The following is a 12596-nucleotide window of genomic DNA, read 5'->3' as shown; positions in this document are numbered from 1 at the left end:
ACCAACTGGCAGGTGTTTTCACTGACATTTTCAATATGTCCCTGATTAAGTCTGTAATACCAACATGTTTCAAGCAGACCAATATAGTCCCTGTGCCCAAGAACACAAAGGCAACCTGCCTAAATGACTATCGACCCGTACCACTCACGTCTCTAGCCAGGAAGTGCTTTGATAGGTTGGTAATGGCTCACAACCCCATTATCCCAGAAACCCTAGACCCACTCCAATTTACATACCGCCCAAACAGATCCACAGATGATGCACTCTCTATTGCACTCCACACTGCCCTTTCCCACCTGGACAAAAGGAACACCTACGTGAGAATGCTATTCATTGACTACTGCTCAGCATTCAACAACATAGTACCCTCAAAGCCACACTGATCCTCAACACTGGAGCTCCTCAGGGGTGTGTGCTCAGTCCCCTCCTGTACTCCCTGTTCACCCACGACTGCATGGCCAGGCATGACTCTAACACCATCATTAAGTTTGCAGACGACACAATAGTGGTAGGCCTGACCACCGACAACGACGAGACAGCTTATAGGGAGGAAGTCAGAGACCTGGCTGGGTGGTGCCAGAATAACAACCTATCCATCAACATAACCAAGACTAAGGAGATTATTGTGGACTACAGGAAAAGGAGGACCGAGCACGCCCCCATTCTCATCGACGGGGCTGTAGTGGAGCAGGTTGAGAGCTTCAAGTTCCTTGGTGTCCACATGAACAACAGACTAGAATGGTCCAAACACACAAAGACAGTTGTGAAGAGGGCACGACAAAGCCTATTCCCGCTCAAGAAACTAAAAAGATGTGTCATGGGTCCTGAGATCCTCAAAAAGGTTTGACAGTTGCAACATCGACTGGTTGCATCACTGCCTGGTACGGCAACGGCTCGGCCTCTGCCCGCAAGGCACTACAGAGGATAGTGCGTACGGCCCAGGCCCAGTACATCACTGGGGCTAAGCTGCCTGCCATCCAGGATCTCTACACCAGGCGGTGTCAGAGGAAGGCTCTAAAAATTGTCAAAGACCCGAGCCAGTCAGACTGTTCTCTCTACTACCGCATGGCAAGCGGTACCGGAGTGCCAAGTCTAAGACAAAAAGGCTTCTCAACAGTTTTTACCCCCAAGCCATAAGACTCCTGAACAGGTAATCAAATGGCTACCTGGACTATTTGCATTGTGTGCCACCCCCCAACCCCTCTTTTTACGCTGCTGCTACTCTCTGTTTATCATATACAGTGCCTTGCGAAAGTATTCGGCCCCCTTGAACTTTGCTACCTTTTGCCACATTTCAGGCTTCAAACATAAAGATATAAAACTGTATTTTTTTGTGAAGAATCAACAACAAGTGGGACACAATCATGAAGTGGAACGACATTTATTGGATATTTCAAACTTTTTTAACAAATCAAAAACTGAAAAATTGGGCGTGCAAAATTATTCAGCCCCTTTACTTTCAGTGCAGCAAACTCTCTCCAGAAGTTCAGTGAGGATCTCTGAATGATCCAATGTTGACCTAAATGACTAATGATGATAAATACAATCCACCTGTGTAATCAAGTCTCCGTATAAATGCACCTGCACTGTGATAGTCTCAGAGGTCCGTTAAAAGCGCAGAGAGCATCATGAAGAACAAGGAACACACCAGGCAGGTCCGAGATACTGTTGTGAAGAAGTTTAAAGCCGGATTTGGATACAAAAAGATTTCCCAAGCTTTAAACATCCCAAGGAGCACTGTGCAAGCGATAATATTGAAATGGAAGGAGTATCAGACCACTGCAAATCTACCAAGACCTGGCCGTCCCTCTAAACTTTCAGCTCATACAAGGAGAAGACTGATCAGAGATGCAGCCAAGAGGCCCATGATCACTCTGGATGAACTGCAGAGATCTACAGCTGAGGTGGGAGACTCTGTCCATAGGACAACAATCAGTCGTATATTGCACAAATCTGGCCTTTATGGAAGAGTGGCAAGAAGAAAGCCATTTCTTAAAGATATCCATAAAAGTGTTGTTTAAAGTTTGCCACAAGCCACCTGGGTGACACACCAAACATGTGGAAGAAGGTGCTCTGATCAGATGAAACCAAAATGGAACTTTTTGGCAACAATGCAAAATGTTATGTTTGGCGTAAAAGCAACACAGCTGAACACACCATCCCCACTGTCAAACATGGTGGTGGCAGCATCATGGTTTGGGCCTGCTTTTCTTCAGCAGGGACAGGGAAGATGGTTAAAATTGATGGGAAGATGGATGGAGCCAAATACAGGACCATTCTGGAAGAAAACCTGATGGAGTCTGCAAAAGACCTGAGACTGGGACGGAGATTTGTCTTCCAACAAGACAATGATCCAAACCATAAAGCAAAATCTACAATGGAATGGTTAAAAAATAAACATATCCAGGTGTTAGAATGGCCAAGTCAAAGTCCAGACCTGAATCCAATCGAGAATCTGTGGAAAGAACTGAAAACTGCTGTTCACAAATGCTCTCCATCCAACCTCACTGAGCTCGAGCTGTTTTGCAAGGAGGAATGGGAAAAAATGTCAGTCTCTCGATGTGCAAAACTGATAGAGACATACCCCAAGCAATTTACAGCTGTAATCGCAGCAAAAGGTGGCGCTACAAAGTATTAACTTAAGGGGGCTGAATAATTTTGCACGCCCAATTTTTCAGTTTTTGATTTGTTAAAAAAGTTTGAAATATCCAATAAATGTCGTTCCACTTCATGATTGTGTCCCACTTGTTGTTGATTCTTCACAAAAAAATACAGTTTTATATCTTTATGTTTGAAGCCTGAAATGTGGCAAAAGGTCGCAAAGTTCAAGGGGGCCGAATACTTTCGCAAGGCACTGTATACATTCATGTACATACTACCTCAATTGGGCCGACCAACCAGTGCTCCCGCATATTGGCTAACCGGGCTATCTGCATTGTGTCCCGCCACCCACCACCTGCCAACCCCTCTTTTACGCTACCGCTACTCTCTGTTCATCATATATGCATAGTCACTTTAACCATATCTACATGTACATTCTACCTCAATCTGACTAACCGGTGTCTGTATGTAGCCTCGCTACTGTAATAGCCTCGCTACTGTATATAGCCTGTCTTTTTACTGTTGTTTTATTTATTTACTTACCTATTGTTCACCTAATATATTTTTTTACACTATTGGTTAGAGCCTGTAAGTAAGCATTTCAGCGTAACGTCTACCTACACCTGTTGTATTCAGCGCACGTGACAAATATATCACTAGCCACTTTAAACAATGCTACCTAATATAATGTTTACATACCCTACATTATTCATCTCATATGTATACGTATATACTGTACTCTATATCATCTACTGCATCGTTATGTAATACATGTATCACTAGCCACTTTAACTATGCCACTTTGTTTACATACTCATCTCATATGTATATACTGCACTCAATACCATATACTGTATCTTGCCTATGCCGCTCTGTACCATCACTCATTCATATATCTTTATGTACATATTATTTATCCCCTTACACTTGTGTCTATAAGGTAGTAGTTTTGGAATTGTTAGCTAGATTACTTGTTGGTTATTACTGCATTGTCGGAACTAGAAGCACAAGCATTTCGATACACTCGCAATAACATCTGCTAACCATGTGTATGTGACAAATAAAATTTGCTAATTTGCTTAACTTGCTAAGAAAATACAAACTAGCTGTTTGCAGATGTAAGAAACACAAACTAATATTGTAATTATAAAATGCTTGTGGACTTATATTAGGATCAAAGTGGAAACAACATCGTTGTCATCAACATTGTTGCATGTGCTGCATTGACTATGCAGACTGAAAGAATGTGTCTCTGGTCAAGCAACAACAAATGCTCTCCTTGAGTGACAGGGGGCGGGGCTAGGTCTGGGTGGAAAGCGGCATGGAGAGAGATGACTCAAGGAGTGGAGTAAACATAAAAATGGACATTACACACGGCGTCTCTCATTAACAAACCAAACATTAAAATACTGTTCTAGCAGGTAAAGTAAAAACCCAAACCGGTCCGTGCATAAATACCGGTATATGGCAAAATACTTATTTTCCACCATAATTTGCAAATAAATTCATTAAAAATCCTACAATGTGATTTTCTGGATTTTTTTTCTCATTTTGTCTGTCATAGTTGAAGTGTACCTATGATGAAAATTACAGGCCTCTCTCATCTTTTTAAGTGAGAGAACTTGCACAATTGGTGGCTGACTAAATTATTTTTTTGCCCCACTGTATATGACTGTTTTAATACACTACAGAGAAATAGAGTCATTGTTATGTAGTCCTGTACAGTAGCGGTGCCTGGGTAAGATTTCCTCATCAATCTACACATAATACCACATAATGACAAGGTGAAAACAGGTTTTTTGACATTTTTGATAAATTATATAAAAATAAATATTTACATAAGTATTATTTTCTATAAGACTCGAAATTGAGCTCAAGTGCATCCTGTTTCCATTGACCATCCTTTAGATGTTTCTACAACTTGATTGGAGTCCACTTGTGGTAAATTCAATTGATTGGACATGATTTGGAAAGGCACACACCTGTCTATATAAGGTCCCACAGTTGCCAGTGCATGTCAGGGCAAAAACTAAGCCATGAGGTCAAAGGAATTGTCCGTAGAGTTCTGAGCCAGGATTGTGTCGAGGCACAGATCTGAGGAAGGATACCAAAACATTTCTGCAGCATTGAAGATTCTCAAGAACACAGTGGCCTCCATCATTCTTAAATGGAAGAATTTTGGAACAACCAAAACTAATTCTAGAGCTGGCCGCCCGGCCAAACTGGGCAATCGGGGGAGAAGGGCCTTGGTCAGAGAGGTGACAAAGAACCTGATAGTCACTTCGACAGAGCTCCATAGTTCCTCTGTGGAGATGGGAGAACCTTTCAGAAGGACAACCATCTCTGCAGCACTCCACCAATCAGGCCTTTATGGTAGAGTGGCCAGACAGAAGCCACTCCTCAGTAAAAGGCACATGACAGAGGCATGCCAAAAGGCACCTAAAGGACTGTCAGACCATGAGAAACAAGATTCTCTGGTCTGATGAAATCAAGATTGAACTCTTCGGCCTGAATGCCAAGGGTCATGTCTGGAGGAAACCTGGCACCATCTCTACGGTGAAGCATGGTGTTGGCAGCATCATGCTGTGGGGATGTTATTGAGTGGCAGGGACTGGGACACTAGTCAGGATCGAGGGAAAGATGAACAGAGAAAAGTACAGAGAGATCCTTGATGAAAACCTGCTCCAGAGCGCTGAGGACCTCTGACTAGGGCAAAGGTTCACATTCTAACAGGACAACGACCCTAAGCACACAGCCAAGACAATGCAGGAGTGGCTTCGGGACAAGTCTCTAAATGTCCTTGAGCGGCCCAGCCAGAGCCCGGACTTGAACCCGATTGAACATCTCTGGAGAGACCTGAAAATAGCTGTGCGGCAACGCTCCCCATCCAACCTGACAGAGCTTGAGAGGATCTGCAGAGAAGAATGACTGAAGCTCCCCAAATGCAGGTGTGCCAAGCTTGCAGCGTCATTCCCAAGAAGACTTGAGGCTGTAATCGCTGCCAAAGGTGCTTCAACAAAGTACTGAGTAAAAGGGTCTGAATTCTTATGCAAATGTAATATTTCAGTTTTTTATACATTTGTAAAACAATCTAAAAACCAGTGTTTTCTATGTCATTATGGGGTATTGTGTGTAGATTCATGAGCAAAAAAACAATTTAATAGATTTTTTGAAAAAGGCTGTAACGTAACAAAATGTGGAAAAAGTCAAAGGGTCTTATTACTTTCCGAATGCACTGTATACTTAGTTTAATACAGTGACAACTAAACGATACCAAAAACAATTTAGTCCAATCAAAGTAAGCTAAATATGATTTTGCTGTCCATAGAACTGATTTGTGTGTGTGTGTTTGTGTTTGGCTTTTAGTTTTAAATTGTCCTAGGCTACCTGGCTAAAATGCTTGCTCGCAAGCCTAACTACCTTTCATGGGCAATTATGCGCCAGGCCACCTAGTTAAAATGTGCCTAATACATCTAGCTACATATTGAACTTCCATCCTCTCAGGGGCACAATGTATTGTTGGATCAGAATCCCCGTTATAATCATTGACAAGTGCGGGGAATTAATTAAAACCGCAAGTCCAAATCCCTACCTCCATCCATGGCTAATTTAGGAAAGGGATGATTTTAGCTAGCTATCCCTTGGAGGACAACGACACAACGAGATGCAACAATTTTTTTCTGTAAATTACGTTCTGTTTTTGATGTGATTGGTGTGAAGGCAAATCAAAACTGGCTTCCCTTGACAATTGTTTTAGGTGTGCCAGGACTAGGGCTGTTGCAGTGACCGTATTACCGCCACACCGGCGGTCACGAGTCATGAAGGCAGTCAAATTTCCACATGACTGTTTAGTCACGGTAATTAGGCTTCTCCAAGGTCTGATGCTGCTGATGGTCATTAGTAGCCTACCAAACTTGCTAACTGCCTGGTACTCATCACTCTATTGTCCCTCTAATCACTGACATAAATGCAAATGTGTTAAAAAAAATCTAATCAAACACTTCATGAGAGCCAATGAGCTCATGTTGTGCAACATTTCTATAGGCTATGCAATGTGCGAGAAAACAGAGTGATGGCCTCTATTAAAAAGAGGAGGATCCCATCAGCTTTCTATAGGCTAGGCCTACTATATTTGTTTCTAAACTTTCCTAATATTAAGCACATTGCTTATCTTTACAACAGGAGTATAGTCTACCTGGCTGGCATGAAAATGAACCACGGGAAAAACGTCCTCCATTCGCTACTTAAGCGCAGAGATGACATGTATATTGAGACAGGTGCATGGTAATGTTCCATTCAAAATAAAAAATATTTCATATTATTTAGAATAGTCTGATGGGGGACAACATTAGCCTATCACTTGTGAATGATATATTATCACTTGTGAATGATGCCCAGCGTAAGACAAGCAACAATGCCTTTTTTTGTGACTTTTTCTAATCATTGTCGCACACCTCATGTAGCATAGCCTATAGGTCTATATGTTTTGATAAGCTTTGTATCACAACTAAAGTGGAAAAATAACTTCTTCAAATTAAGCACATTAATCTGTTACGGTGCGTGAATGAGGACCCAAAAGCGAATTAACGTAAACAGAACTTCTTTAATAACAAAACATAGGTAGGCTCAGATGGACCGGCAGATTCCGACAGGACAGGACAAGGTTGCAGCAAACATGACGATAGTCTGGTTCAGGCATGAAAAACACAAACAAGAATCCGACAAAGACAGGAACAAAAACAGAGAGAGATATAGAGGACTAATCAGAGGGAAAAAGGGAACAGGTGGGAAAAGGGGTGACGAGGTAGTTAGGAGGAGACAAGGAACAGCTGGAGGAAAGAGGGGGAGAAAAGGTAACCTAATAACGACCAGCAGAGGGAGACAGGGTGAAGGGAAAGGACAGAAACAAGACACAACATGACAATACATGACATAATCAGCTTTACAAGGGCTGTAGAGCCTAACTGGAATACAGTTGAAGTCAAAGTTTACATACACTTAGGTTGGAGTCATTAAAACTCATTTTTCAACCACTCCACAAATTTCTTCTTAACCAACTATAGTTTTGGCAAGTCGGTTAGGACATCTACTTTGTGCATGACACAAGTAATTTTTCCAACAATTGTTTACAGACAGATTATTTCACTTATAATTCACTGTATCACAATTCCAGTAGGTCAGAAGTTTACATACACTAAGTTGACTGTGCCTTTAAACAACTTGGAAAAATCCAGAAAATTATGTCATGGCTTTAGAAGCTACTGATAGGCAAATTGACATAATTTGAGTCAATTGAAGGTGTACCTGTGTATGTATTTCAAGGCCTACCTTCAAACCCAGTGCCTCTTTGCTTGACATCATGGGAAAATCAAAAGAAATCAGCCAAGACCTCAGAAAAAAACTGTAGATCTCCACAAGTCCATCCTTGGGAGCAATTTCCAAACACCTGAAGGTATCACATTCATCTGTACAAACAATAGTACGCAAGTTTAAACACCATGGGACCACACAGCCATCATACCGCTCTGGAAGGAGACGCGTTCTGTCTCCTAGAGATGAACGTACTTTGGTGCGAAAAGTACAAATCAATCCCAGAACAACAGCAAAGGACCTTGTGAAGATGCTGGAGGAAACCGCTACAAAAGTATCTATATCCACAGTAAAACCAGTCCTATATCGACATAACCTGAATGGCCGCTCAGCAAGGAAGAAGCCACTGCTCCAAAACCACCATAAAAAAGCCTGACTACGGTTTGCAACTGCACATGGGGACAAAGATCATACTTTTTGGAGAAATGTCCTCTGGTCTGATGAAACAAAAACAGAACTGTTTGTGACCATAATGACCATCGTTCTGTTTCGAGGAAAAAGGGGGAGGCTTGCAAGCCGAGGAACACTGACCCAACTGTGAAGCATGGGGGTGGCAGCATCATGTTGTGGGCATGCTTTGCTGCAGGAGGGACTGGTGCACTTCACAAAATATATGGCATCATGAGGGAGGAACATTTTGTGGATATATTGAAGCAACATCTCAAGACATCAGTCAGGAAGTTAAAGCTTGGTCGCAAATGGGTCTTCCAAATGGACAATGACCCCAAGCATACTTCCAAAGTTGTGGCAAAATGGCTTAAGGACAACAAGGTCAAGGTATTGGAGTGGCCATCACAAAGCCCTGACCTCAATCCTATGGAAAATTTGTGGGCAGAACTGAAAAAGCGTGTGCGAGTAAGGAGGCCTACAAACCTGACTCAGTTACACCAGCTCTGTCAGGAGGAATGGGCCAAAATTCACCCAACATATTGTGGGAAGCTACCCGAAATGTGTGACCCAAGTTAAAGTATTTAAAGGCACTGCTACCAAATACTAATTGAGTGTATGTAAACTTCTGACCCACTGGGAATGTGATGAAAAATAAATAAAAGCTGAAATAAATCATTCTCTCAACTATTACTCTGACATTTCACATTCTGAAAATAAAAGTGGTAATCCTAACTGACCTAAAACAGGGCATTTTTACTTGGATTAAATGTCAGGAATTGTGAAAAACTGAGTTTAAATGTATTTAGCTAAGGTGTATGTAAACTTCCGAATTCAACAGTACATAAGCAGCACGTGAGTTACAATTTTGGGGAAGATCATTTTCACCATAAAAATGCACCTTAATAATATTAAAATAATTACATGCATAATCGCATTTGTGGTCACTTTTGATAATGTGCGAGAAAAAAATAAATATCCCGCAAATGGAACATTCGCGGTTATAAGCCTACTGGTGTGTGCGAATTGCTGTGCTTATAATGTGAAGAAATAGCCTAACAGTTTATCAACATTTTAAGCTAATCGTTCCGATCTGTTGCGCCAACCTCATTGCGTAAAAAATATTTTTGATACTAGTGGTTGTATTCACTTGGGATCTATCGCATCCCACAACTGTCCCAGACTAAGTTTGGAATAATTATTTTTTGCACAGAATATGTCAACTTTTGTACTATGGGGGATAGTAGATTGACATAGGCTAGTGCTTTCACTGTTCATTAGGCCTACTCATCTTGTTGACTGACGAAAAGTAAATGTGGACAGTTCATCCAATATGGATATGAATGTGCGCAGTTGAGTCTCCTATGTGTCTGTCTTCACTTATAGCCTGTGAGAAAGACCCAATCACCTGATGGAGAGTTGTGTGAGTGAGAGGTGCTTCAGAGCAGGCAGCACTCAGGGAGAAGGGCTGTAAAAGGTATGGATTTTTTGGGGTGCATTATGGCCACACAGTGAGATACATTAAGCCTCTTGCGAATTGAAGTAAAATTGTGAAACACAGAGAGACGAAAAATACATTATTAAAATACATTTTTGGGGAGAAGCCTTTGGGAAATTTGAGGCATTATCAAGTGCTCCTCAAATTGTGAATGGGAGACTGATGAAGTGTGTACAGCCTGTGCAAAAAAACAAAGCAGACCTCATGCCTTTCAAGTAACTTTTTTCAAATCATCATTAGAGTCGCATCATGCAGCGTTACAATATATTAAAAATCAAAACATATAGCCCAACGTTTGTAGAACTGCAGTTACATCAATAAATGTAAAGCATATAGGAGCACCTATTTTTTTGCAAACCGCTCAACACAGAATCGTCGCATGTGCGCACTCCCTGAAGTCGTTTGGAGAAAATATCCTTTCTATTTTATTCAGCTTTGTTCAGTTGTATTCTTCATACTAAAAAATTATATAAAATAATTCCACGGAATTCTAAGCAAATCTTGTCTGCTAAATAAACTACTGTAGCCCACAGCCATATTGCACAGCCACATCAGGACAACTCAGAGTATGCTATTCTGTTCTTCTGAAATAGACTACATTTTCTTCATATCATGTTTCTTTAGACCTGTCTAAAATAAATAATGGATTTATTGTGAAGGTGTAGACTATATTACATGGATTTATTAGACCTTTTAAAATGTAGACGTTCCAAAGGTCTGCATCAGTGGCTTGTAGGCTATGTGTGGAAGCCAGGAGATGCTAAATGTGTTTATGTTAATTAACGGTCAATTACCATGAGATAGTTAATTGCTTGACAATCACCGGCTGACGAAAGTTCATGACAATTCACAGTTGCGCTCACTCAGTGTAGCTCAATGCTGATGGGCTATAATTATAACTGTTTTTTATCAAGGGAGGCCAAATACTCGATGGCTTCCCTTGCATTCAATGCTACGGGCGAAAACAATGTCATACTCTTAATTACCAGACAGCCTCAGATACATGGGCAACACATCCTGAGAAAGAAGGGCGCTGTTTCGCTCGCTTGGATGCTTTCTCCAGTGAGATACATTAAGCCTCTTGCGAATTGAAGTAAAATTGTGAAACACAGAGAGGCGAAAGATACATTCTTAAAATACATTTTTTGGGGGAAGCCTGGCTTCCCTTGGCATCCATGAATACACGTCACTGGTCCTGTAGTGTACATTGTGTCAGAGAGAAGATATAATACTTGACTACATTACATCCCACGTTGTGGTGATTTTCCATAGAAATAGTGTTCTTTATTGCTTATACTATAGGGTCCAAGTGAAAGGAATACTTTACACAAGGTCAACTAGTAAAGACACACAACATGAAGTGCATTCTGCAACATACCAAGAACCACTCTAAGGGGAAGACATACAGTAGGCTACATAGACAGAGCGAATATGTTGACAGGTTCTGTGTGAAGGTCTCAAACTGATTCACAGCAGATGTGCTGATGACAGTATGATGTGAACGGCCCATGTTGCTGTTAGCAATACAATATACTGCCAACTCACCTCACCCGCCCACACACACATAGGGGAGAACCGGGATGAAAGTGACACTTTTAGTTTTTTTCCTAACTACTCAGAGATCGATAGATCTAGAGACACCATATTTTATGACAAACAACTTATATATATCATCTACCATTAACAAATGTAATTTCATTTCTAGGGTAAATGATTTTAAATGAAATAGACCAAGAAAAGAACTACCGCAACCAATGATCGCTTACATTTTTTCTGCTTTAAGTTAGTTTTAACAGTGGTCAAATAGGCCTACTTGACCACAGTAGCCTAACAGAGTGGCCCATCATCAAAAACAATGGAGAAAATATCCCATAACATTTTAATATGGAAATGGCTGTTCTATCATTCAGCCTACAGTAGCAGCCAATTTGTGGTGTTCAATTTAGGCCTAGATTCAATGAGACTTATGAAAAAAAACATGCAAGCCTTGACATTAACCTATTTATCCATTTGTCCTTCAGACAAGGAGGTGACTGAAAATGTTTTTGTGTTGTTTGATGCAAGAAACCCCTTTACAAAATAAAATGCATTATTATTCCCATAGCATTATTACAGAGAATCAGACAAATTATGCAACCTTCTGCCTATTTGCTTCTTATATTATTTAAGCCTGTCTAAAATACCACACTGCCCCTTAAAAAAAATATATCTTTACCCGACTCACTTTTCAAATATGGCTAGTGTCATGACGTTGCCCTCTTTGGGTACAGCAAGTCCCATCCCCCTCTCCCTGTCTCCTACACCCAGGCTGCTGTGGTCAGAGAGAGGTCGTAAATTCCTGGAGGAGATTATCTCCTCATGGTCACAGTATAGAGAGAGAGAGTAGAGGTCCGAACAACATTTATGTTCCGGAGAAGGTATAAAAGATCGGTGAATAATCCAGCTACGGACTGGTCCGTTTGGTACAATTTTGTGAAACTCATGGGAGACAATACGGCCACATTACCATAACGCTGTTTATATAATAGCCTCAGATATGAGGTTTACATCTAGTTGTTGTATAAGATGAATGAGTGAGGATACGGTTTGTAAAATTGTGTAATGTGATTTTGGACTGTTTAATGAAGGAAACTCCAATTCCCTTTTGAGTTTAACTAAATCAGAGGACCGCCCATGAGCACAGTTATGGTCGGGCATCCTGGAACAGGCCCTTTTCTGCAATTCCGAATATAAGCCCCAC

The 12596-nt window shown here is 41.1% G+C and overlaps 1 protein-coding gene across 2 annotated transcripts in view; it reads right to left on the bottom strand.

Moving 5' to 3' along the window:
• The window catches only part of LOC110488277 (atrial natriuretic peptide receptor 1), a 118819-nt gene that overhangs the window by 85786 nt on the left and 20437 nt on the right, over positions 1 to 12596 (bottom strand). The window lies entirely within an intron of this gene.

This window comes from Oncorhynchus mykiss, chromosome 30, assembly GCF_057628025.1.
Source record: "Oncorhynchus mykiss isolate SJ-2025 chromosome 30, ASM5762802v1, whole genome shotgun sequence".
In the NCBI taxonomy this organism is placed as follows: domain Eukaryota; kingdom Metazoa; phylum Chordata; class Actinopteri; order Salmoniformes; family Salmonidae; genus Oncorhynchus; species Oncorhynchus mykiss.
Note: the sequence above shows the minus strand (reverse complement) of the source record. Positions and strands in the feature narration are given on the sequence as shown.